This window comes from Choloepus didactylus, chromosome 17 (genome assembly GCF_015220235.1).
Source record: "Choloepus didactylus isolate mChoDid1 chromosome 17, mChoDid1.pri, whole genome shotgun sequence".
NCBI classification, from domain to species: Eukaryota; Metazoa; Chordata; class Mammalia; order Pilosa; family Megalonychidae; genus Choloepus; species Choloepus didactylus.
Window position 1 is genome coordinate 25,394,867 of NC_051323.1, and position 23,563 is coordinate 25,418,429.

The following is a 23,563-nucleotide window of genomic DNA, read 5'->3' on the forward strand; positions in this document are numbered from 1 at the left end:
GGGGCTGAAATCCACTCCCTAGCACAGGGCATAAAGCCTTCCGAAATCTTCATCCTGTCAACCTCCAGGCCTCGCCTCCTTCCACTCCAGACTTCTCTCTTCTGACATACACCCTGCTGTTTCTGTAGCATCTTTGCATGTGTCTTTGCCCTGCCTGGAGTGCCCCTCTGGCCCCTGTCTCCCTGGGGATTGTGATTCACTTTTCAAACCCCAACAGCGGCTGGCAAACTAAAGTACAAGAAAAGTAATTACTCGTCCCAAGGTTTCTGAGGATGCTCACGGCAGTTCTTAGGGTGCATTTCAATGGCCATTTTCTTTGTCTTCTTTGGTTACCACTTAAGGAGTCAGAGTTATTCTCTGTTCCCAGATTCTTATAAAAGAATTGAACCAACTATCCCATTAAAAAAAAATGGGACATAAAAATAAGCTCCCACCTGCCCACACTGACATTTACACAGGGGCTGCATCTGAGCCACATGGAAGTGGGTTTTTCTTCCTTTTCCTTTTAATGGTTTTGTAAAAGGAAAGACCCTCAGAAAGCAAGAATAATAATTATTATTTGCTCTAAAATCCAAATGTATATTTTTCCATCCTTTTTTATTTACAATATAAGGTGCTTTTCTCAGTAAATCAACAAATATGAGTATTCATGTCACCAAGTGCTGATGATTAAAAATAATTACTTTAATGGTAGTTGGCCTGATGCCAAACACGATCAGGTTTTGCATTTCAAGCATGATCGTGGATAATTTACATCTCCTTTTGCACCAATACCCCACCACTCTTAATGGATTCTATTTTAGTTTTAATGAATTAATAGGAATTTAGTGCCCAATTCCCTATCTCATAGCCTATTATTTGCTTTTAGAATCCACAGAATTATCTTAAAAAAAAAAAAAAAAGCAGAATGGCTCCACATCACATAATTCTTCAGGTTTCTTATTTAAAATGTTTAGCTGTCTGTTTTCCAGGAGTCCTGAGAGGAGGCTCAGGAAAGGTGCACAGTAGGAAAAAGAAGCAGGTCCAGGTCTAGTGCTTTGTGTGGGGGGAACTTTGTACCCATGTTGGTGCACTGTCTCCTTCACAAAGAAAGCTCAGGACATCTCAAAAGCCCCTGTGATAGAAAAAATGCAATATAATTATATTATCCAGAAGATAATGGTAAGGTGTATTAAGAAGACATATGTTAATACATGGTATCCTAAAAGCAGTGTGGTCCAATGGAATACCTAACAGGAATCAGGTTTAAATTTATAGATTTTTTTTCAGTCCTGTCTATGTGTCTCTGTGGTAGTATATAGTCATTTGAAGATAATGTCAAAAGTAAAAATTTGACCTCCCAAGTGAATGCCAGTCCTGGGTCAAATGGCCTCATCATCCCCATGTTAGATTCTGTAAATATATGTCAAGTACATGCATCTCTAAAACATTTTAATTATTCAAAATGTCAGGAGAGAGAGGGAGACATTCCCAATGATTTGGCTCAAAAAGTATGACTGTAATAAGCAAACAAGACCCAGAAACATCATCAGGTCTTGGGTCCAGAGAATTTCCTTCTGGTGCTGGAAGAGGGAGTGGAAGGGTTAAATGAGCAAAATTGCTCCAGGACTATATAAATCCAGGGAAATCTTTTAAAAACATTCCATGCATTGCTTGAGTCCTGTTGGTCAGTGCTAGGCATGGAAAAGACATGGATTTATTTGTTTATTCTGATTCATGAGTCACATGTCCCAGTCTCTCTGACCATTGGGAAATGTACCTGCGACAGTAGATGGTGCCTTCATCTGAGTGTCCCTTCTGGCAATCCTTCTGAGAGCTCAAGATAACTGGAGAAAAGAACAATGATGCTATTTTCAGGACAACCTGGACCAGGATTTGAGATGTGAGACTGGACACACATTTTACCATATGGTTGAGATAAATGACTGAAGCTGTTCCATTTGCATTGGAAGGAACAAATTCATGTCAGTCTACTAAGCTGGCCAATAAGGAAGGAGGCCCTTTTACATAATTACAAAAAAAAATTACTGTATCCCTTCAAGGATCAGTGTGCTCTCCCACTTTGCTTGACCTAGAAGGTTCTGGAAATGATCTTGGACAGTGACACCCCTTATTCCCCAGCCCTGCTGTTATGAGTTGAATCATATCCCTGACAAAATCAGGTTCAGGTCCTAACTCTCATTCCTGTGGAGATGAACCCATTTGTAAATAGGATCTTTGAAGTTGTTATTAGTTAAGGCAAGTTCACACCGAGTCATGGTGGGCCTTAATCCAATATAAATGGAGTCCTTGTAAGCAGAAGAAATTTGGACAATTTGAACAGGGAAAGAGATGGCCATGCAATGGAGGCAGAGATTGAGTTATGGGTTGCTTGTGAGCCACCACCAGAATGCTACAGACTACAGAGAAAGCATGTCCTGCCAACACCTTGATTTTGTACTTCTAGCCTCCAAAACTGAGACAATAAATTCCTGTTGTTTATGCCAGCTAGTCTGTGGTATTACCGCAGCCCTGGCAAACTAAGACCCTGGCCACATCACAGGGTCTGGGGCCTCCATCCAGTTAGATAGCCCGGGTATAGGAAAGGGCATCAGTGACAGTCGAGGTGGGGCAGGCAGTACGGCCCCTTCCTACCAAGTCACTTGTTCCTTATTGGGAAACCTCTCAACCCTCTGGCAAAGGGACAAAACACACACACACACACGCACACACACATGCACACACGTGCACAGAGAAAAGAAAAGAAAGAGAGGAAGGAAGAGAATGAATGGAGGCTACAGCTCCCCATACAACTACAGCACTTTCTGACTGATTACCCTAGGGATTCTCAGACTACCCCTGGCCAAAGCGTCAGGATGCATATGAGCCACCTGAAAAGCTATCCTAAGAAAATGTATCTTAAGAGTTCATAGAACCTACCCTTCATCTATTTATGTACTCAATCAGCAAACATTTAGTAACACCTACGGCGCTATGGGCATTGTATGGAAGATACAACTTGTCCATAAGGCAATTTCCCTACTCTCAAAGAGATGGCAATTCCATGACCATGGACACGCAAACAAACCATACAGTGTGTGCCTGGTTATGAGCTGAGCAGGGTGGGAGGGCATATGGGAGTGGGATGGAGCTGTGAGAATAGAGAGCGGTCAGAGACAGAGACAAAATTCACCATCTTTGCCCAGAAAGACTTCGCAATTCAGTTGGGAGAAGACGTAATGCATTGGTGGACAAAACATCTTTACGTTGGTATATCCTGTGAAAGTAAAGTGGAATTGTAATTTTAATGTTTCAGGCAGTCAGAAGAGCCGGCTTGATGGGATAAAAGAGCAGACTGTGGAGTGCGTGGTGAGGGTCAGAAACTTCTGTGCTCTCTGAGAACCAGCTGCCACGCTTGATTCTCAGGAGCAAGGCCTGTTACCTTTTCTCTGGCATCATAATAATTAAAATAAATAGAGTCGTTACTGACCTAACAATTTAAATTTATATCCCATTTAATCCTTACAATAACACTTTGGGTAGGTAGAATTATTATCCCCTTTTGGGGACAGGTCCAGTGAAGTTCACTGAGTTGCCCCAAGATCTTACAGCTAGGAAGTGATGGATCCTGGGCTTTGAAGACAGCTGGACACCAGAACCTGCTGTCTCCTTTTCTCCGGGCCCTTTGGCCCCTCCAATTACTTAGCCCACACGCCTAGTGGCTTTTCTGCTATTCTCTGAAGCTGTGAGATGTCTCTAGACGTACCGGCTCGAGCATGGAGCTGGAGACAGGAAGCAGTCCTCCTGCGCATGTGCAAAGCGGGGTCCGCGGCTCCTAAACTGCCGCTGCGGTGAGTAACGCGTAGCTTTTCTAGGGAAAGAAAGTGACTCTGTGACCGTATGTATGTACAGTAATTCTATTCTGTTATTCTCCACCCTCTTCTCCCCACCTCTCCCGCCCCAGCCCCAGAACAAGGATGGTTTTACAGTTTAAACTGTGTGTGTGTGTGTGTGTGTGTGTGTGTGTGTGTGTGTGTGTGGTGTGACGTGGAAGTAGGAAATAAGCATGCAGTGTGATTTGCTCTCAGAGCCAATTCTGCTTCTGGCTGCACTCCCCTCACTGCTCGATCTGCTGGGTTAGGAGAGCCAGACCTTCTGTGGTTCTTTAAGTTCTACCTTCCCAAGAGCAACTTTCCCCAACTTTTCTTAATTAAAATGCAGATTCCCCAGAGACCTTTTCTTCTTTCACTTCCCTGCATTAGGGCTTGGTTACTAAAAAATTGGTGGCACATTGATGGTCCAAAAGGCAGCTTACAGGCTCCAGGGTGAAGGAAAGAAGAAATGGAAAGATACCACAAACTCACTTTGCAGGCAAGGCCATTCCTAATATGCAGTGGCAGATTAAAGCTGGGTTGGGAGGATTCTGAAACCTATTACTCAAGTCTATGACTTATGTGGGTCAGTGTAAATAACTCCAGGGCATAAGAGGTTAACTTTTACGATGGGTGAGGTGTCCAATTTAAGTGGGTGGTTCAACATGTTTTATAGTGGTTCAAACCACTTTTTGATTGAGAAAAAGGCACAGAGATTGGGAAAGCAATCGAACCTCATTTCTCCTTGGTGTAAAGGAAGAGGGTGGGTTCACTCAGACCTCCTAGCAGTGCACGAGAAGGCATAACGTTATCACTTTGGCAGAATTTCAATATCCCTTTGGGTACTTAGTAACTGAGGGAAACTGCTTTGGTGCCTTGGTTATGGATTCATGGTCTGAAAAGGAAGTATATCAAATATATGATTAATTGGAAGAGAAATGATAGTGCTTTTAAAGTTTTACTAATCTAGCTAATTGATCTATTCAATTAGAGCAAGATTCAAAGAACTACTGAAAGAAATATTAAGTGCCACTTACTAATAAGTTGTTTGCTAATCATCAGCTCATTTGCTCTTACTAATCATTGCTTAATATAAATTGGTTGACCCTATGTAGAGCACTTTTTTCAACTCACCCACCATTCCTATCTAAATAAAATCAAAGTTTTTCCAGTGGATAATTCTCTTAAACTATAATTGATAGCAATAATTTCCAATAGATTCAGATACTAGTTCCTGATCCTGATAATATAAAAGTAATCCAAAGTGCATGTATTTCCTTGCTCAAAATCAGATTGTATTTAGTGTTGGCTGTTTCCTTACTTCTGTGACCTTTCTTGGACAATACATACTTGGTCAGATACCCTTTCCCCGGTATCTCTTGGTTCTCTGACAGTTTCTGACCAGGGTCATCTGCTGACCCTTGGCTCTCTTTGTTGATATCTGGTGTCTGGACCTCTAACCCATCCTACAGAGAAGCTGATTATTGGTGGGCCTTTTGCCATAATCACTTGGACACTTACATTCTTGATTGATTTTAGTCTTCCACATTTTCCTTATGCCATGCTGAAACTTCCAGTTTTCCTGATGTCCACACTTAGGTATGACTGAGACAGAAAACATATCAAGTGTTGTGATGTCACTGATCTGCTCGAAACTTGTGATGTCTGTTTGTGAATCATAATGGAAGAGTGATTCTCCACTTGTCCTCCCATCTTTAGCTCTTTGCCCTTGAAAATTTGAACATAATTATGCTGATGAATTTACATTAAATATACTGTGGTAACTATTGTTTTAATAGCCTGCTTTGGAGAGAGTCTCTTTAACTTGCCTTAATTTTTCTTTATAGTATTTATTTATCTGACATTAAATTTTGTATTTATTTGTTTATTTTCAGTCTCTACCACTAGATGTAAATTCCATGAGAGTAGGACCATATCTTCAGTACTTAGAACAGTGCCTGGCACAATGTATTTTTGTTGAATAAATGGTGAGTGGATAAATGAGCCAAAGGCAAGATGAATTTGCAATATCCAGGAGAGCATATTGCCAGTTATCACTATCATTTACTGACATCCAGCCCCCACGGGAATTTTTAGGAGTCTAGGATAATTTTCTATAGTCCTACCTGATGCTGCAGGATGGATGAGGTATTACCACCTAGTGGTTAAGAGCATGGGTTCTGGATTTATACTGCCTGGGTTTGAACCTGGTTTTAATTATTGCCATCTAAGTAAAATTTTTTGCAAGTTATTTAGCTCTGGGACTCAGTTTCCTCTGTTTAGAATGGGAACCATAACAGCAGCTACCTCAAAGGGTTAATGTGAGGATGAAATAAAGTAATATATCTAAAGCTCTTGCAATAGTGGTTGGCTCATGGCAAGCACATAATAAATACTATATATTACTAGTTAGGATGTGGCTACGATTAACAAAAGGCCTGACTCAAGTTGACTAGTTGACTTAAATGATGAAGGGAATTTATTGGTCCATGTAACTGAAAAGTTCAGAGGCAAGGTATGGTTCAAGCATGCATTTGATAAGGGTTCTGCTTATGCTTTTCTGCAATTTACTAAGCTCTACTATCTTCCTTATGGAGGCTTCGTTCCTCATGCAGTAAAGTGGTTACAAAAATTCTTGGCCTCACAGTGACATAGCACACCACCCACAAGGAAGAGAGTTCCCATGGAAGGCATAGGAAGTTCTTGCTGAGAAGTCCCTAACGAATATCTCCTAAAGTTGCCCTGGGAAAATTGGATCACATGCCCTTTCTTGAACTAGTCACTGTGGCCTAGATGATGCAATCTATTGATCAGCATAAGCTAATCAGAGATAATTCCTCAGACTGAAAGTGGGGCCAGCTTGCATTGAAGCATTTGGGCTTCATGGTGGAGAAGCAGAAATCCAAACCAAAATCCGGGCCCTATTAACAAGAGGAAGGGAAATGGATACCCCAAATAGCAAAAGTACTCTATTGATGAATAAACCATAGAGAACTTCTTCAACCCCAGTGATGCTATAAAACATGGTTAGATGAAGAAGAAATTTCATCAACATCACCATTACCTCCACCAAACATTTATTTTGGTGATATAGTTTATCTGATACAATGTAATGGGTAGAGTGATCCCTCCAAGCTCCTAGCTTGAAATTTCTTTTCCACTCCAATCTCTCCCTCTCCAATAGCCCCCCACCCACCGAACAATAAGTACCTTACATTATTTTAAATTTTCTATAATTTCCTGGTTTCTTTATGTACAATATAAATGAGACATATTATTCCCTTAAAAGCTTAGATTTTATTCTTAATTTTATAAGATAAAAGCATCTTTGGCTGTCAATAATATATTCTCATATATAAAATAAAAAGCAATAAAAGTGAATAGATTTAAAGTAGGAATATGAAAATTTTTTATGTGATTTTTTTTCCTGTAAATCTTATGTAACTTTTCCAACCTTCATAGGATATTAAAATATAACCGTAATTTTATTATAGTGACAAAGGTTCATGAGAGTGTTGAGCATCTTGTTTTTGGAAAATTTTCAGGCCATTTCTTACTCTTGGCATTTTTGTTTTAATGAATGCACAAAAGACACCATTTTCATTGTAACCTTTTGTATAAAACACTGTTATCGACATTGGAGGATTAAGTTTTAATTGAAGTAAGATTTCAAATGGTCTATTATCTGTGATCCCTATATAATGATCACAAAGACAGCCTAGAATAGGCAGTGAAACAGATAAATATGTTGAAAAGACAGTTAACAGCTCCATTTAGCTCACCCACGCTTGCCAAACTTGACACACACAATTTATCCCAGACTGATGGAAAGGGAGCATAAAATATAGCCAGATTGTGATATTGTATGCCTCTCAGATGGTGTTTCCTTGGGCTGAAAATCAGGTATCTCATATGCTCAGACATGGTATTCAGATAGCTGTGGATGGGCTTTTTGCCCAAACTCTTCATAATTTTTATGTTTTATTTTGGAACTTCATTGAGAGCAAGGTTAGTGGCAAGTCTCTCATCTGTATGATGTCTTGCATGAAATGAGTGTTCATTTCTCTCCAACACAAAGAGGGTGTGGAATACCGTAAAATTGTGGAAAGATATCCTTGACTCTAACTAAACCCAAATCAATTCCCAGGGGTGAATCCCACAAATAATTAACAAACAACAATAATTTGCTGCAGTGATTGTAAACAATGGGAATTAAAATGTCTTAGGTTTGCTGTAAAGGTGGCTCCCACCATCTTTTTAATATCTAGATTTTTAAAATCTTCACCAGTTTTGCCAGGTGAACATGCCAAAGCAAATTCTGCTCTGGGCAGATCAGTACAAATTTGAATCTCTTCTCAGAAGTGATTCAGTAATCCGATTCTAAGGCCCAGTTTGCAGCGTCATGTAGGGTATGGGGCCAGACGCAGTTGCAGCTGTCCATGTTTATTAGAAACAACATCCCCTCTCGCTTCCCCGTGTGTGTCCCCCTTCCCGACCCCTTGTCTAGCCAGCCACTTCCCTGCTCAGGACTTGCCTAATTTGGGCTACACTGAATCCAAAATTTATAGAAAGGCCCTGCCAGCAAAAAACTGTTGAAGGAAACCTCTTGTTGAGATGGACTGAAATGGAAATACCTTCTAGCTTCCCCCAAACCCTGCCAAACACCCTTTGTTTATACAGGACACTGGAGACACACAGTTGTTCAGCCAGGGTGCATGACGTCAGGGAAAACTGGTGACTTGACTCCCGTGTGGACTTCCATGGTGTCATCCTGCCAGCTCAGGATGTACTTGGTGCAGTCACTCATCCTCTTGCTTCTACTTGGCCTCTGGTCCCAAGGTCTCACTTTTCTGCCCTAACCTAGATGAGTCAGGCTGGAGGTACTTCAGTAATAATAATAAATTGGCATACAAAAGACAACAATTTGCAAAAAGGGCTTCCTCAAGTGAGGGAAACCCGTGAAGGGTCTTCTCTTTTGCTTTCCAAAGGACGGCATGGTGAAAAGGGTAGCAGAGATGAAGATGTTAGCCATGGATGGTATACTACAGATAAGCCTTTAAAATTGTATGAGCAGCAGGTGACAAGGAAAAGTTATCACCTGGCATCATTTTTAGAGAGGTTTAACTATTTGGTGGGAAGTCTGGCTGCACGTCCAGGATAAACCAGGTTGCTCCTGGGTGGTGGAGTTGGGTGTGTGGACATGAGAGAATGAAAAATGTGGTGTTTTCTTTCTTTCATTTTCTTCCTTGGAGGAAGCTTCTCCACCCTCTAATGCAACCAGGCTCACCATCTTCTTGGGAAAACACTCCCCTTCCCACTCCTTGGGCTACACCGCCCTCTCTGGGAATGCAGCTCTGCTGTCTGAGCTCTGCATTGCCCCATGATGCCACTGAGAGAGCTCTCCAGAGTGGTCGAATTGACCCAGAGGAGTCGAAACATGCAGCTGAAAGCCAGGGCAGAGGAGGAAGGACAGGCTTCACCTCCACAAAAGGGATTTGGGGCAGATTTAAGGAAACATCAGGATTGCTTAACAAGGAGTGCCCTTCCTCCAGCTCAGGATCACTTCCTCCTTCTCCACCTGGAAAATGACCCCTCACTCCTCAAAACCCAGCTCAGTAACCTGCTTCTCTGGGAGGCCTTTCCACATCCTCCCAGCCAGCGTTGAGGGCACCTTTCCCGACTACTGAAATGATCTCCTCCTCTTGCACAGTTTACCTGCAGGCTTTCTCAAGCCAGACTGTGAACTTTTAGAGGACAGATGTCCTGTCCTGTTTGTTTTATCATCAAAATGATAGTGTTGATGATGGTGATGATGCAGAAAGCTTGCACTTAAATAGCACTTACTTTGTACCAGTGTTCTAAGTGTATTCACTCATTAATCCTACAACAATCCTATGAGATTCTATTATTCCACTCATTTTGAAAATAAGTCTGAGGCCTAGAATGGCTAACTAGCCCTTTAAAAGCTAAATAACATGGTCACAAAGCTTGTTGAGTGTGGGGCTGCTGTGATACAACCTAGCATACAATCAGCAATCTAGCTCTGTTTTTCTCTATTGCCAGAGCCAACAGTAGGTTGTTGACAAATGATTTTTAATGAGTGAATGAATGAATGAACAAAAGAGTAAACTGGGAAAGGAAACTGAAACAAATGTCACTAAAGTATAGTTTCGATGATTTTTGGTCCATGGAGGTATAGTCGTATAATCATAGACACCATACTTTGTCTTCAAACTCTTGGTCTGAAAAAAGATCTATTTCTTGTTAATGGATTTATTAATATGAGCAATTGTAGAGAAATTTAAAAATAAATACTTTGTTAAATCCAACATATTGGCATATATATGTATAAATTTGGCACATAAGGCTGCAATAAGCATTGAATCAAATGACCACAAATGTAAAAGTTATCTAGTTCAACCACCGGGGTCTGCAGCCTCTCTACAAAATAGTCATGAATAGTGATTATCCAACCTTAGATTGAACTCCTCCATGGATGGGAAACTCACTACCTTTCAGGGAAACCCATTCCTCTTAAAATAGCTTTATTGTAAGAGCTGCTTTCTTTCACTGAGCTACAGTGAAACTACCTGTAAAGGTACACTGCTAACTTCCTGGGGGCATCGGCCCACTGATTTTAGCAGGAGGCAAGGTTCAGGACCAGAAGACATTGTTGACACCCTTTCCTCTCTAGATTTCCAAATTATTATGCATTCATCCCATTGTCATAGAGGAGCTTATCAATTTAGATTTTACTCATCATATCCACATTTTATTGCTTGATATTTGTGAATGTCTTGAGTGTTGGGGACCTAGGAAAGAGGAGGATGACGCTTCCAAGTAAAAAGCATACATAAAAATAGGATCTGTAAGTCACTTAGAATAGTGCACATAATTAAATTTAATGTGCACACTAATCTTTTAGGGATCTGGTTAAAATGTAGACTCTGATTTAGTAGTTCTGGTATAGAGCATGAGACTTCATATTTCTTGAAAGTTCCCAGTTGATGCCAACCCAGCTGTTGCAGGGACCACAGTTTGAAGAGCAGAGGCTTAGAACTTCAGATGGTGTGTGACTGGGCACTTAAAATAATTCTCCTGTTCTTGGCATTTTCAATTAAACTAGTACACTTGCTTGTTTAAGAATTCTAGTTTGTCCATGTCTGACAGTGGGGTTTCTCAAACATTAAATGGGTATAAAGAATCATGGGTGGGTGGGTGGGATTATTTAATAATTTACATTCCTGACCTTTCCCTGAGATTCTGATTTGGTAGATCTAGAGTGGGCCCAGGAATCTGAATTTTTAAACAACTGTACCCCAAGATGTGATTTTGCTGTAGATGCCCCTTGGCTTAGGCTTTGGGATACACTGCCTGAATGAATAAGTTAAATGGTCTTCTACATTGTTCACCATTCTTTTTTTAAAAAATAATTTTCTTTTATGAGGCTTACAGAAAAATCATGCAGAAATACTGAGTTCTCATATATTATTAACACTGCATTAGTGTGGTATCTTTGTTACAACTGATGAAAGAACATTATGATTGTACTATTAACAATAGTCTTGTTTGTGTTAGGGTGTATTATTTTTTTCCCCACATGCCACCCTATTATTAATACCTTCCATTAGTGAGGTGCATTTGTTATAATTCTTGAAAGAACTTTTTAATAATTGTACTATTAACTAAAGCCCAACATTTACAATATGGTTCACTGTGTTTTACAGTCCTATGTTTTTTCTTTTAGTTTTTTTTTCTAGTAACATACATAAAACCTGAAATTTCTTTATGATTTTGCTTATTCTAATTATTTCATAATAGTGAGATCAAACGATATTTGTCCGATCTTGCTTATTTCACTCAGTGTGGTGTCTTAAAGGTTCATCCATGTTTTCGTGTGAATCAGAGCTTCATTCCTCTTTAATGCAGAATAATACTCCACTGTATACATATACTACATTTTGTGTATCCATTCATCAGTTGATGGACACTTGGGTTGCTTCCATCTTTTGGCAATTGTGAATAATGCCTCTATGAACACTGGTGTGCAAATACCTGTTTGAGTCCCTGCTTTCAATTTTTGGAGGTATATGCCTATTAATGAGATTTCCAGGACATATGGTAACTCCATATTTAGCTTTCTAAGGAACTGCCAAACTGTCTTCTACAGTGGCTGCACCATTTTACATTCTCACCAGCAATGAATGAGTGTTCCTGTTTCTCCACATCTTCTTTAAAGCTTATAATTTTGTTTTTTTAATAGTAGCCATTCTAATAGTTGTAAGATGATAGCTCATCATGGTTTTGATTTGCATTTCCTTAATAGCTAATGCAGATGCACATCTTTTTATGTGCTTTTTAATTTTAACCATTTGTATATCCTCTTTGGAGAAATATCTAAGTCTTTTGTCCATTTTTAAATTGGGTTGGTTATCTTTTTATTGTTGAATTGTAAGATTTCTTTATATATTCTGGATATTAAACCCTTATTGGATATGTGATTTCCAAATATTTTCTCCCATTGAGTATGTTGTCTTTTCACTTTAATGACAAAATTCTTTGAGGAACAAAAGTTTTTAATTTTGAGGAGGTCCCATTTATCTATTTTTATTTTTGTTGCTTGTGCTTTGTGCTTTTATGAAACCATTGCCCAATACAAGATACTGAAGATGCTTCCCTATATTTTCTTTTTTATTTTATTTTATTTTATTTTGAAATAAATTCAAAGTTATATGAACAGTTGCAAAAACAACACTAGCCCCATACACAGAATTCCATCATACCCTGACCCCCCTCCCCCAATAGCTAAATCCACCAACTTTAACATGCTGTCACATCGCTATTTCTTTCCCTCCCTATCTATCATCTGTCATCTATTGCTCTGTCTTCTGAACATATACGAGTTAGCTGCACACATCCTTGAGCATACACTTAATTCACATATACACTTCCCATGAACAAGAACATTCTTTTATGCAATCCCATTAAGCGCAGCTAAGAAGTACAAGAGATTCAACAATGATACAAAGCTTACATTCTATATTTCCTTTTCCTTATGTCTCAACTGTGTCCCTTTGAGCCACCTGTCCTCTATCCTCCAGTCCCATCCAAGTTCATCCTTAGCATTCAATCGTCATCTATTTAGACTGTCTTTTTTTTTTTTCAGTTGTGGAAACATATATACAGCCTAAATCTTCCCATTCCACCCCCTCCCTAGCCTTTCATTAGTGGAATTAATCACGTTTAGAATGTTGTAATGCTCTTTCCCACCATCCATTACTAGAAATTTCCCTTCACCTCAAACAGCGACTCCACACTCATTTCTTAACTCCCCATTGCCCCTTCCCCCATTTCTCCTAACCCAAACTCTACTTTTCATCTCTATGGTTATATTCTCTGATAATTTCTGTTTACTGTGGGGCTTAAAATTAACCTCTTAAATCCATATCAATCTTGATTTTCTTTGATACCACCTTCACTTCAATAGGACACATAAACTATGTTCCTATACTCCTCCATTCCCCCACCTTTATATAGTTGTCTAAAATTATGTATTTTACATTGAGTTCAAAACCACTGATTTATCCTGAGAGTTTGTGTATTTTATATCATGTAGGAAGTAACTAGTGGAATTACAGTTCAAAAATTAGTGACTTCTATTTGTATTCCATTGTGGTTGGAGAATGTGCTTTGAGTATATTCAATTTTTTTTTTTTAATTTCTTGAGGCTTGTTTTATGTCCCAGCTTATGGTCCCTTTTGGAGAAAGATCTGTGATCACTAGAGAAAAGTGAGTGTCCTGGTGATTTGGGATGTAAGGTACTATATATGTCTGTTAAAATTCTCTGTATCTCTTTCTCCTTTCCCTGTCTCTCTGCCAGCAGGGCTCCCCCTCAGAATCTGAAGTAGGGCAGGTCTTTCATCGGCAAAGTCTCTCAGCATTTGTTTGTCTGTGAAAAATTTAAGCTCTCCCTCAAATTTGAAGGAGTGTTTTGCTGGATAAAGTATTCTTGGTTGGAAATTTTTCTCTCTCAGAATTTTAAATATGTCATGCCACTGCCTTCTCGCCTCCATGGTGGCTGCTGAGTAGTCACTACTTAATCTTATGTTGTTTCCTTTGTATGTGGTGAATTGCTTTTCTCTTGCTGCTTTCAGAACTTGCTCCTTCTCTTCAGTATTTGACAGTCTAATCACAATATGTCTCAGAGTGGGTTTATTTGGATTTATTCTATTTGGAGTTCGCTGGGCATTTATGCTTTGTGTATTTTGTTGTGTAGAAGGTTGGGGAAGTTTTCCCCAACAATTTCTTTGAATACTCTTTCTAGACCTTTACCCTTCTCTTCCCCTTCTGGGACACCAATGAGTCTTAAGTTTGGACGTTTTATTTTATCTATCGTATCCCTGAGATCCATTTCGATTTTTTTAATTTTTTTCTCCTTTCTTTCTTTTGTTCTTTCATTTTCTGCTCTGTGGACTTCTAGGACACTGAGATGTTGTTCAGCTTCCTCTAGTCTTGTATTGTGAATATCCAGAGTCTTTTTAATTTGGCCAACAGTTTCTTTTATTTCCATAAGATCTTCTATTTTTTTATTTACTCTTGCAATGTCTTTATGCTCTTTGAGGGTCTTCTTTATGTCACTTATATCCTGGGCCATGGTCTTCTTGATGTCCTTTAAATCCTTTGCCATGTTTTCGTTCCTCGATTGTAGTTCTTTGATTAGTTTTGCAAGGTATAGTGTATCTTCCGATATTTTGATTTGTGTGTTTGGAGTTGGATTCTCCATATCGTCTGGTTTTATCATATGCATTAAGATTTTCTGTTGTTTCTGGCCTCTTGGCATTTGTTTTGCTTGATAGGGTTCTTTCAAGTTGTAAAGAAAAAGGTATATCAATCTAATTTTTCAGAGACACAGTTTGGTGACATACACTTTCTCTAACTAACCAGCAGATGGCGTCTGTGAGTCACCTATATCCCTCAAGTCAGTTCTCAACCTTGTTTCTGTGGTGTGTGGGGAAATGATTCTTGTGTGTTCAGTTGGAGAACTCAGTTTGGGTGTGTTTCTGGAGCCGTCCGCCCTGAATGTGGGGCATGTGTACAGGTGGCCAGGGAGGAAGGGCAGTTCTAATGTTCAAATCCCCCAGGATCCTGGAGATTCAAGGCCGCCACAAAAGTCTAAGCCTTCATTTCAGTTCAGCCCAGACCCTCTCTCTCGCTGATCTATAAACCACCGGACTTGGCGTAGAGTCCCTGGGTTCTCCGAACAGATCCCCCATCCCAGCCGCACTCCTCCAGGAGCTCAGTCGAGGGAATGCTGTGCTACGTCACCAGTGCACGCCACAAGGGAAGCCCCAGGCCGCCAGGCCATGCAGCGGCGCACTCCCAGCCCAAAGCAAAAATGGCCAAATGGGGCATCTCAGCCCCCTCCTCCTCGCACAGTTCCTCCTTCCCAGCTCTGGGACAACTGGCGGGGCTCTGGGCTGTGGGCATGGCCCTGGGCAGGAGTTTTTCCAGCCCTCCGGGGGGCCAGCTGCAAGCCGCGGGGTTTCTTTCTGCTTCCGGCTCTCCCCTCTATTCCCCCGAACCCAAGGGTATCTGCAGCGGGCTATCTTCCCGGCCAGACACCGAGAGGCCGGCCCAGCCCCTTCTTGCTGTGTTTTACTGCGTGGTTCCCACAATTGCTGCTGGAGCCGCTCCTTTTTTTTTATTTTTTTTTTAAAGAGCCAGCTGGTCTCCATATGCTGAACCCTGGCTTCCCCAGCCTGCCGCGTGGCTGTGGGTCTTCCAGCCAGCTTACTCACTCGTTTCAGAATGCCGACTCCCGATTTCACTAAGTATATGGCCCCTCTGGAGCTAGGAGCCCTCGTCCAGCTGGCACATCGCTGTAACCGGTATTCTAGGTCACTTTCTGGTTTTTAGCTAGTGTTTTTCACGGAGGCGTTTTTTTCACCCTGTCTCAGCTAGCCGCCATCTTAGTTTCTCCCTCCCCCTATATTTTCTTCTAGAGTTTTAGAGTCTTGGTTCTTATATTTAGGTCTTTGATCCATTTTGAGTTAATTTTTGTGAATGGTGTGAGATAGGGGTCCTCTTTAATTCCTTTGCATATGGATATCTAATTCTCCTAGCACCATTTGTCGAAGAGACTCTTCTTTCCAATTGGATGGACTTGGCAGCCTTGTCAAAAATCTGTGTACCATAGACGTGAGAGTCTATTTCTAAACTCTCAATTCTATTCCATTGATCTATTTATCTATCCATGTGCCAGTACCATACTGTTTTGATCATTGTAACTTTGTAATAAGTTGTAAAGTCAGGAAGTGTGAGTCCTCCAACTTTGTTCTTCTTTTTTCAATATGTTTTTGGCTATTCAGGGCCCCTTACCCTTCCAAATAAATTTGATGATTTGCTTTTCCAGTTTTGCAAAGAACCTGGAATTTTTTGGGGATTGCATTGAATCTGTAAATCATTTTGGGTAGAATTGGAATCATAACAATATTTAGTCTTCCAATCCACAAGCATGGAAGGTCCTTCCATTTATTTAGATATTCCTTTATTTCCTTTGGCAATGTTTCGTAGTTTTCCATATATAAGTCCTTTACATCCTTGGTTAAATTTATTCCTAGTTGCTAGTTTAATTTGGTTGCTATTGTAAGTGGATTTTTTTCCTTGATTTCCTCCTCAGATAGCTCATTTCTAGTGTATAGAAACTCTGCTGATTTTTGCCTGCTGATCTTGTACCCTGCCACTTTGCTGAATTCCTTTATTAGCTCTAGTAACTGTTGTAGAATTCTTGGGACTCTCTATATTTAGGATCATGTCATCTACAAATAGAGAAAATTTTACTTCTTCCTTTCCCATCTGGATGCCTTTATTTCTATTTCTTGCCTGATTGCTCAGGTTAGGTCTTCCAGTACAGTGTTGAATAACAGTGGTGACAGAGGGCATCCTTGTCTTGTTCCAGATCTTAGCGTGAAAGCTTTCATTCTTTCACCATTGGGTATGATGTTAGCAGTGAGTTTTCATATATGCCCTTTATCATATTGAGGAAGTTTCCTTCTATTCCTATTTTTCTAAGAGTTTTTTCAAGAAAGTATGCTGGATTTTGTCAAATGCCTTTTTCTTTGTCAATTGAGATGGTTATATGGCTTTTTCCCTTCATTTCATTAATTTAGTATATTGCATTAATTGATTTTTTAATATTGAACCACCCTTGCATACCTGGCATATAGCCAACTTGATCATGATTTATGATTCTTTTAATGAGTTGTTGGATTTGGTTAGTACTGTGTTGAGGATTTTGGCATCTTTATTCATAAGAGAAATTGGTCTGTATTTCTTTTCTTGTAGTATCTTAATCTGGCTTTGGTATTAGGGTGATGTTGGTTTCATAGGATGAGTTATGTAGTGTTCCCTCTCTTCAATTTTTTGGAAGAGTTTAGTGGGATTGGTATTAATTCTTCTAGGAACATTTAGTAGAATTCACCTGTGAAGACATCTGATCCTGGGCTTTTCTTTTTTGGTTGGTTTTTGATGGCTAATTGTTTGGGCCCAGACCATATTTGTGTAGAACACAGGCTGGTGCTGCTGTGAGATGGAAAAACACAGCAGGCACATAAGTAGACATAGATTTATTGGGATTTATGAACAGGAGAGGTTCTCCAGTAGCAGCCGTTCTGGAGGTTTAGCACTCCAGGAACAGGAGTGCAGAGGAGGTAATTTGTGATTTTAGAACAAAGACATTCCACATAGGATGAGGACATCAGGTCTCTAGTATAATCATTAAAGCGTCCTAAAACCTGATGTTTTACTAAGATTAGGGTTTAAAACTAAGGTACAATCAATGCTGTTTTTACATCTATGGCTACATTCTCCCTACCTCCCACCCCTACCCCCCAGGGAGATTGTTTACTTTCTTGACCTTTGTCCTCGGCTAAAGCAGGTTTGTTATGGGCCATTTAGGAGGGGGCCTGGACTCTGGGCCGCCACAGTGATTCAATCTATACTTGTAATTGTTCTGTTGGGATTTTCTATTTCTTCTAGAGTCAGTGTAGGTTGTTCATATGTTTCTAGGAATTTGTTCATTTCATCTGTGTTGTCTAATTTGTTGGCATACAGTTGTTTATACTATCCTCTTATGATCTTTTTTTATTTCTGTGGGGTCAGTAGTAATGCCCCCTCTTATTCCTGATTTTATTTGTGTTTTCTCTCTCTTTTTCTTTGTCAGTTTAGCTAAAGGTTTGTTAATTTTATTGATCCACCCAAAGAACCAGTTTTGGTTTTGTTATTGCTCACTATAGTTTTGTTTTTTTTTTATCCTCTATTTCATTTATTTCTGCTCTAATCTTTGTTTTTCTTTCCTTCTGCTTGCTTTGGGTTTAGTTTGCTGTTCTTTTTCTAATTCCCCCATGTGTGCAGTTAAGTCTTTGATTTTAGCTTTTTCTATGTAAGCATTCGGGCTATAAATTTCCCTTTCAGCCTTGCAATTGTTGCATCCCATAAGTTTTGATATGTTGTGTTCTCATTTTCATTCATCTCAAGATATTTACTGACTTCCCTTGTAATTTCTTCTTTGAGCCATTGATTGTTTAGAGTGTGTTATTTAACTTCCATATATTTGGTGTATTTTCCAGTTGTCTGCTTGTTACTGATTTCCAGCTTCATTTCATTGTGGTCCTAGAAGATGCTTTGTATAATTTCAATTTTTAAATTTATTGAGACTTGTTTTGTGACCCAATATGTGGTCTAGGCTTGAGAATGACCCATGTGCACTTGAGAGGAATGTACATCCTGCTGTCTTGTGGTGCATTGTTCTAAATATGTCTGTTAGGTCTAGTACATTCACATTAGTCAAGTTCTCTGTTTCCTTATTGATCTTCTGTCTAGATATTCTGTCTATTGATGAAGTTGAAGTCCCCAACTGTTATTGTAGAGATGTCTATTTCTTCCTTTAGTTTTGCCAATGTTTGCCTCATATTTTGGGGCACCTTGGTTAGGTACATAAATATTTATGATTGTTATTTCTTCTTGGTGGATTGACTCTTTTATTAATATATAGTTTCCTTCTTTGTTGTAGCAGATTTGACTTAAAGTCTATTTTGTATGAATTTATATAGCTTCCCCAGCTCTCTTTTAGTTACAATTTGCATGCATTATCTTTTTCCTTCCCTTCACTTTCAACCTATTTGTGTCTTTGGGTCGAAGGTGAGTCTCTTGTAAACAACATACAGTTTGATCATGCTTTTTAATCCATTCTGCCAATCTGTGTCTTTTGATGGGGGAGTTTAATCCATTAACATTCAGTGTTATTACTGTAAAGGCAGTGCTTCAGCCATTTTTGTCCTTTGGTTTTTATATGTCATATCTTTTTTGTCTCTCTTTTCCTTTATTGTAGCCTCTTTTTCTGTATTGTTTCTCTTTTGTAAAGCACATGGCTGATCCCTTTCTCATTTCTGTTTCTGTATATTTTTAGAAAATATCTTTGTGTCTACCCTGGGGTTTGTATTACACAACCTATGTCTATAACCTACTACTTTGAAAAAATACCAACTTAGGTTCAATAGCATACAGGGTCTCTCCTCCCACATCCCTCCATTTCCCCCTCTTTTATTATGTTGTTTTTGTCGCACATTATCTCTTTATATTTTGCATGTCCAGTATCAACAAATGTCACTTTTTCTTGTTCACTTGTATTTTGACTCTTACAGGAATTAAAAGAGTGGAGTTGTATATTGAGAATATAGTCCCATTGGGTTTTGCATGTACTCTTTGCACATGAGGATCTTCACTTCTTCACACAGCTTCAGGCTACTCTCTCCTGTTTAGCAATTCTTGTAGGGTAGGTCTTTGGTTGATGAACTATCTCAGATTCTGTATATCTGTGAATATTTTAAACTCCATCTCATTTTTGAAGGACAGCATTGCTGGATAAAGAATTCTTGGTTGGAAGTTTTTCTCTCTCAGTACCTTAAATATATCATACCACTGCCCTCTCGCCTCCATATTTTCTGATGAGAAATCAGCACTTATTAGTCTTACTGAAGATCCCTTGTATCTGAAGAATTACTTTTCTCTTGCTGCTTTCAGAATTTTCTCTTTGTGTTTGGCATTTGACATTCTGATTAGTATGTGTCTAATAGAGTAGGTCTATTTGGGTTTATTCTGTCTGGAGTGCACTTTTCAGACATGTTCATTTATGTCTTTCATAAGAATTGGGAAGCTTTAGGCCATCATTTCCTCAAATATTCTTTCTGCCCCTTTTTCCTTCTCTTCTCCTTCTGGGGCACCCATGATGTACATGTTTGTGTGCTTAATACTATCACTCAAATCCTTGAGATGCTGCTCCATTTTTTCTGTTCTTTTCTCTGTTCTTCTAACTGTTTGATTTTGATTTCCTTGTCTTCTAGTTAACTGATTCTTTCTTCTGCATATTCAAATCTGATTTTGTATGTTGCTAGTGTATTTTTCATCTCCATTATTGTGTACTTCATTCCCGTAATTTCTGTTCTGTTTCTTTTTAACCTTTTTTATGCCCACACATTGTCTTTTTAATACTCTTTAGCTCTATATCCGTCATTAGTTTATTTCTGTCCATATTTTCCTTCATCTCCTTGAATTGATGTAGATGATTTGTTTGAACTTCTTTAATTTGTTGTTCCAAATTGTGTGTTTCCTCTGAGGTATTAATTTCTTCCCTTGAATGAGCCATATCTTCCTGTTTCTTAGTATGGCTTGTAATTTTTTGCTGATATCTAGGCATCTGATTATTGTCCAGAAAACTGACACTTGTTTGGGTGTGTGCACCTCTTGCCAACAGTTCTGCCATGGTTTCTTTTGTCCCTGGGGGCACTTTTTTATGTGATATTCCTTAGCTTCTTGTGTTCTGCCCTGAGTTTCTGCAGACTTGGTTCCCTGTGCCTGGATATGCATGGAGTTCTAACTTGCTTCTGTGAGTGCTTCTATAGTCTGCATCCATGGCCTGAGGGGCCCAGGCTGCTGATTCTGTGTGACTCTTAAGATCTGTAGAACTGAGTGAGGGGGAGGGTCTGGACTGGCAGGTCTGGGACATAAGTCTCCACCCTGATTTGGGTGTTTCTTTTTATTTTTGCTTTTCTAGAGTCATTTTTCAGTCCCCATCATCCTCCAGAGTTCTAAGCAACCAAGATTTGTCTTTTCATTAGTCAGTTCTGAGGGGAGACTTTTCCAGGGGATGTCCTGTGTCATCATGTTGATGACGTCATTCCCCGCTCACCATTCTTAATCATCAGATTAAAGGAGGACAACTAGTGAGTGTGTGTTGTAGGGGTTGGTAATGAAGGCTTGGAGTCACACCCTCTGGTCAAAGTACTCTGAAAGCCACAAGAATGCACCCAAGAATGCCTCCCTGACTGGAGAATGCAGTCTGTATGCATTTGTTACAAAGAAACTTCAATAAATAATAATATCCAGGGAGCACTTATTGAATTAGCCAGACCAGGTGCCATTTATCTGGGTTCCACCTCTTAAAAATGGCATCTTCATAGAATGAAATGATGCTGCAAGGCCGATGCCAAAGCAATAGCACCCTTGTTTTAATCTGGATGGTTGGGAAATTATCCAGTTCCCATCAAGCCTAAAATAAACAGTCACTTTTGAAAATACCAAAAGGCTACAAACTCACAGCTATGTTTTTCCAGTCCATTTTCTTCCCCAAGGATGTTCAAGGAATAAGTGAGGTCAGCCTTCTTGCTAAGCCCTGTGAATAGACTGTCCAGGGGTTACCGATAAGGAGTGGGGAGACTTTGGAGAGGATGATTATGCAGAGATGTTCTCTTTTCAAAGTGAAGTGGGGACCAAGAAAACTTCCCAGTTGATTTCTTGAGATGTTGGCGGTAGGTTAACAGATTTCTGCCATGACTGTTCCTTAGTAAACCAATAATCCAACTTGCTTCACTCTCAAATGCCACCAAGATCAAGCATAAACTAGGTAAGGGAAATGTGGAGTTTCTTATCCTTGAACCATATGTGCATCACCAAAGCTCTTGGCTCCTTCACACACGCTCTTGTAATTATTCCTAAATGACCCTGTTGTGTTGAAAGCTGTCTGAGGTTGTGGTGAGATGATGAAATGAAATCTATGCTGCCTAGGGGAAAAACATTGAGGAAACCCATATTTTATATGTTGGTCCTATGTATGTGCATTTTTGGGCTATACATTGGAACAAAGGGACTTTTGCTATCAAGATATCTGGCAATGAACCAGTAATATTTGAAAATAAAATTACCTGGAAAATTATTGCAAAACGCAGATGTTCATGCAGGAATCTTTGGTAAATGATATGCAGATCCACACATCTGCAGGGTTTGTAGCCTCTCCATCCCATGTCCTCATAGACGGGGCAGGCTGATTGGATATGGTGATAGGGGATCAAAGGGGCTTTTGGACGGCCATCCTCTGACCTTCCAAAGCAGACAAACATTCAATGCTGCAGAGAGACATAACAATATACTGTGACATGGAGGCTTTTGTAACAAGACACAGATGTAAACAACGAAAAAACACACCCAACGTTTGCCCCTCTTGATTAGTGGCTGTGGCTTCATCCCTTTTTTCAAGCTAACTGATATTTTGTGATCTTAGGAGAATTGGTAGGCTACTTAAGAAAGGATTTCCAAATTATCAATATTTTGGGATTATATGTCCAACTCCTATAGTTAATATTGGTAAAAGCTGAGTTTAAGTGGCCTCTTCGAATATCACATTCAGTTAGTTGATCACAGAAGCAGGAAGTTGAGAATAAGGCTCTAGGCTGATACCTTTTACATTGCCCCTTGCCCTGCTCATCATCTAAGTACAGAAATATACAGTGTTTGATTACACTGGTTATTCAACTCTGACATGGATGCATCTAGGTGGAGGATGACATTTCAAACTTGCATCTCCTATATCCTCAGTCCTTAGCTTGGAAGAGAGTGGACAGTCAGAAAACATTTCTTACAAAATTTGCTGAATGAATGAGTTTGTGTCTCAGTTATCTTATCAAATTTCCAGTGGACTTTTACCACATTGTATTCTTTTGTTATAAAAACAGTGATTCTGTCATTTGCATTTCTGTTTTAACACATCAGTGGCACCATGGTGATGACTCATTCTTAATGCCAAGAGAGTCTCCCCTCAAAGCCCTTTGAAATCAGTTTTATGTTCCAAGGGTCAGCTTCTTGTAGCCAACTACAAATGGCTAATAATGCCCCATGGGGCAGTATTTATGGAGAGACATTAGATTCCAGTTGTCTCCGAAGGTGGTCTCCAGGCTCTGTCACTCTCCTCCAGGTTATTCCAGCTTGTGCCAGAGTGAACTGGAAACTCTTTAGCTGCCCCGATGATGCTCTCTGGCTTCCTATTGTCCCCAGGCACGGGACGTGCTGCTTCACCCCGCACAGCATAAAACTTCTCGGAGAGCAGCTGCCATCAAGCGGGGGTGGCACTCCTCCTTTCTCCCCTTAGCCCACACGCACTTCTCTGTTTGTAGTGTGTGTGTGTGTGTGTGTGTGTGTGTGTGTGTGTGTGTGTGTGTGTGTTTGTAGGGGCGGCGTTGAAGTGAAAAGGAAGCAGACGAGCTTATTCTTTATATTAGTCAGCATTTTATAATGCTGTCTGGGCCAGATTTTCATGATTGTGGGAAAGTACTTCCCAGCCCGAAACCCTCTTTTACCAATAAGATGATGCGTTTTATCCACAC

General features: G+C 39.8%; 1 long non-coding RNA gene across 1 annotated transcript; it reads right to left on the bottom strand.

Annotated features, from left to right (window-relative positions):
- Nucleotides 1-961: 961 nt before the first annotated feature.
- Nucleotides 962-22,193, bottom strand: LOC119512186. The gene is made up of 3 exons (XR_005212319.1): nt 22,109-22,193; nt 1,760-1,826; nt 962-1,114 (listed from the first exon to the last, which is right to left on the bottom strand). It is a non-coding gene; the product is annotated as an uncharacterized LOC119512186 (long non-coding RNA).
- Between the last annotated feature and the right edge of the window lie 1,370 nt (nt 22,194-23,563).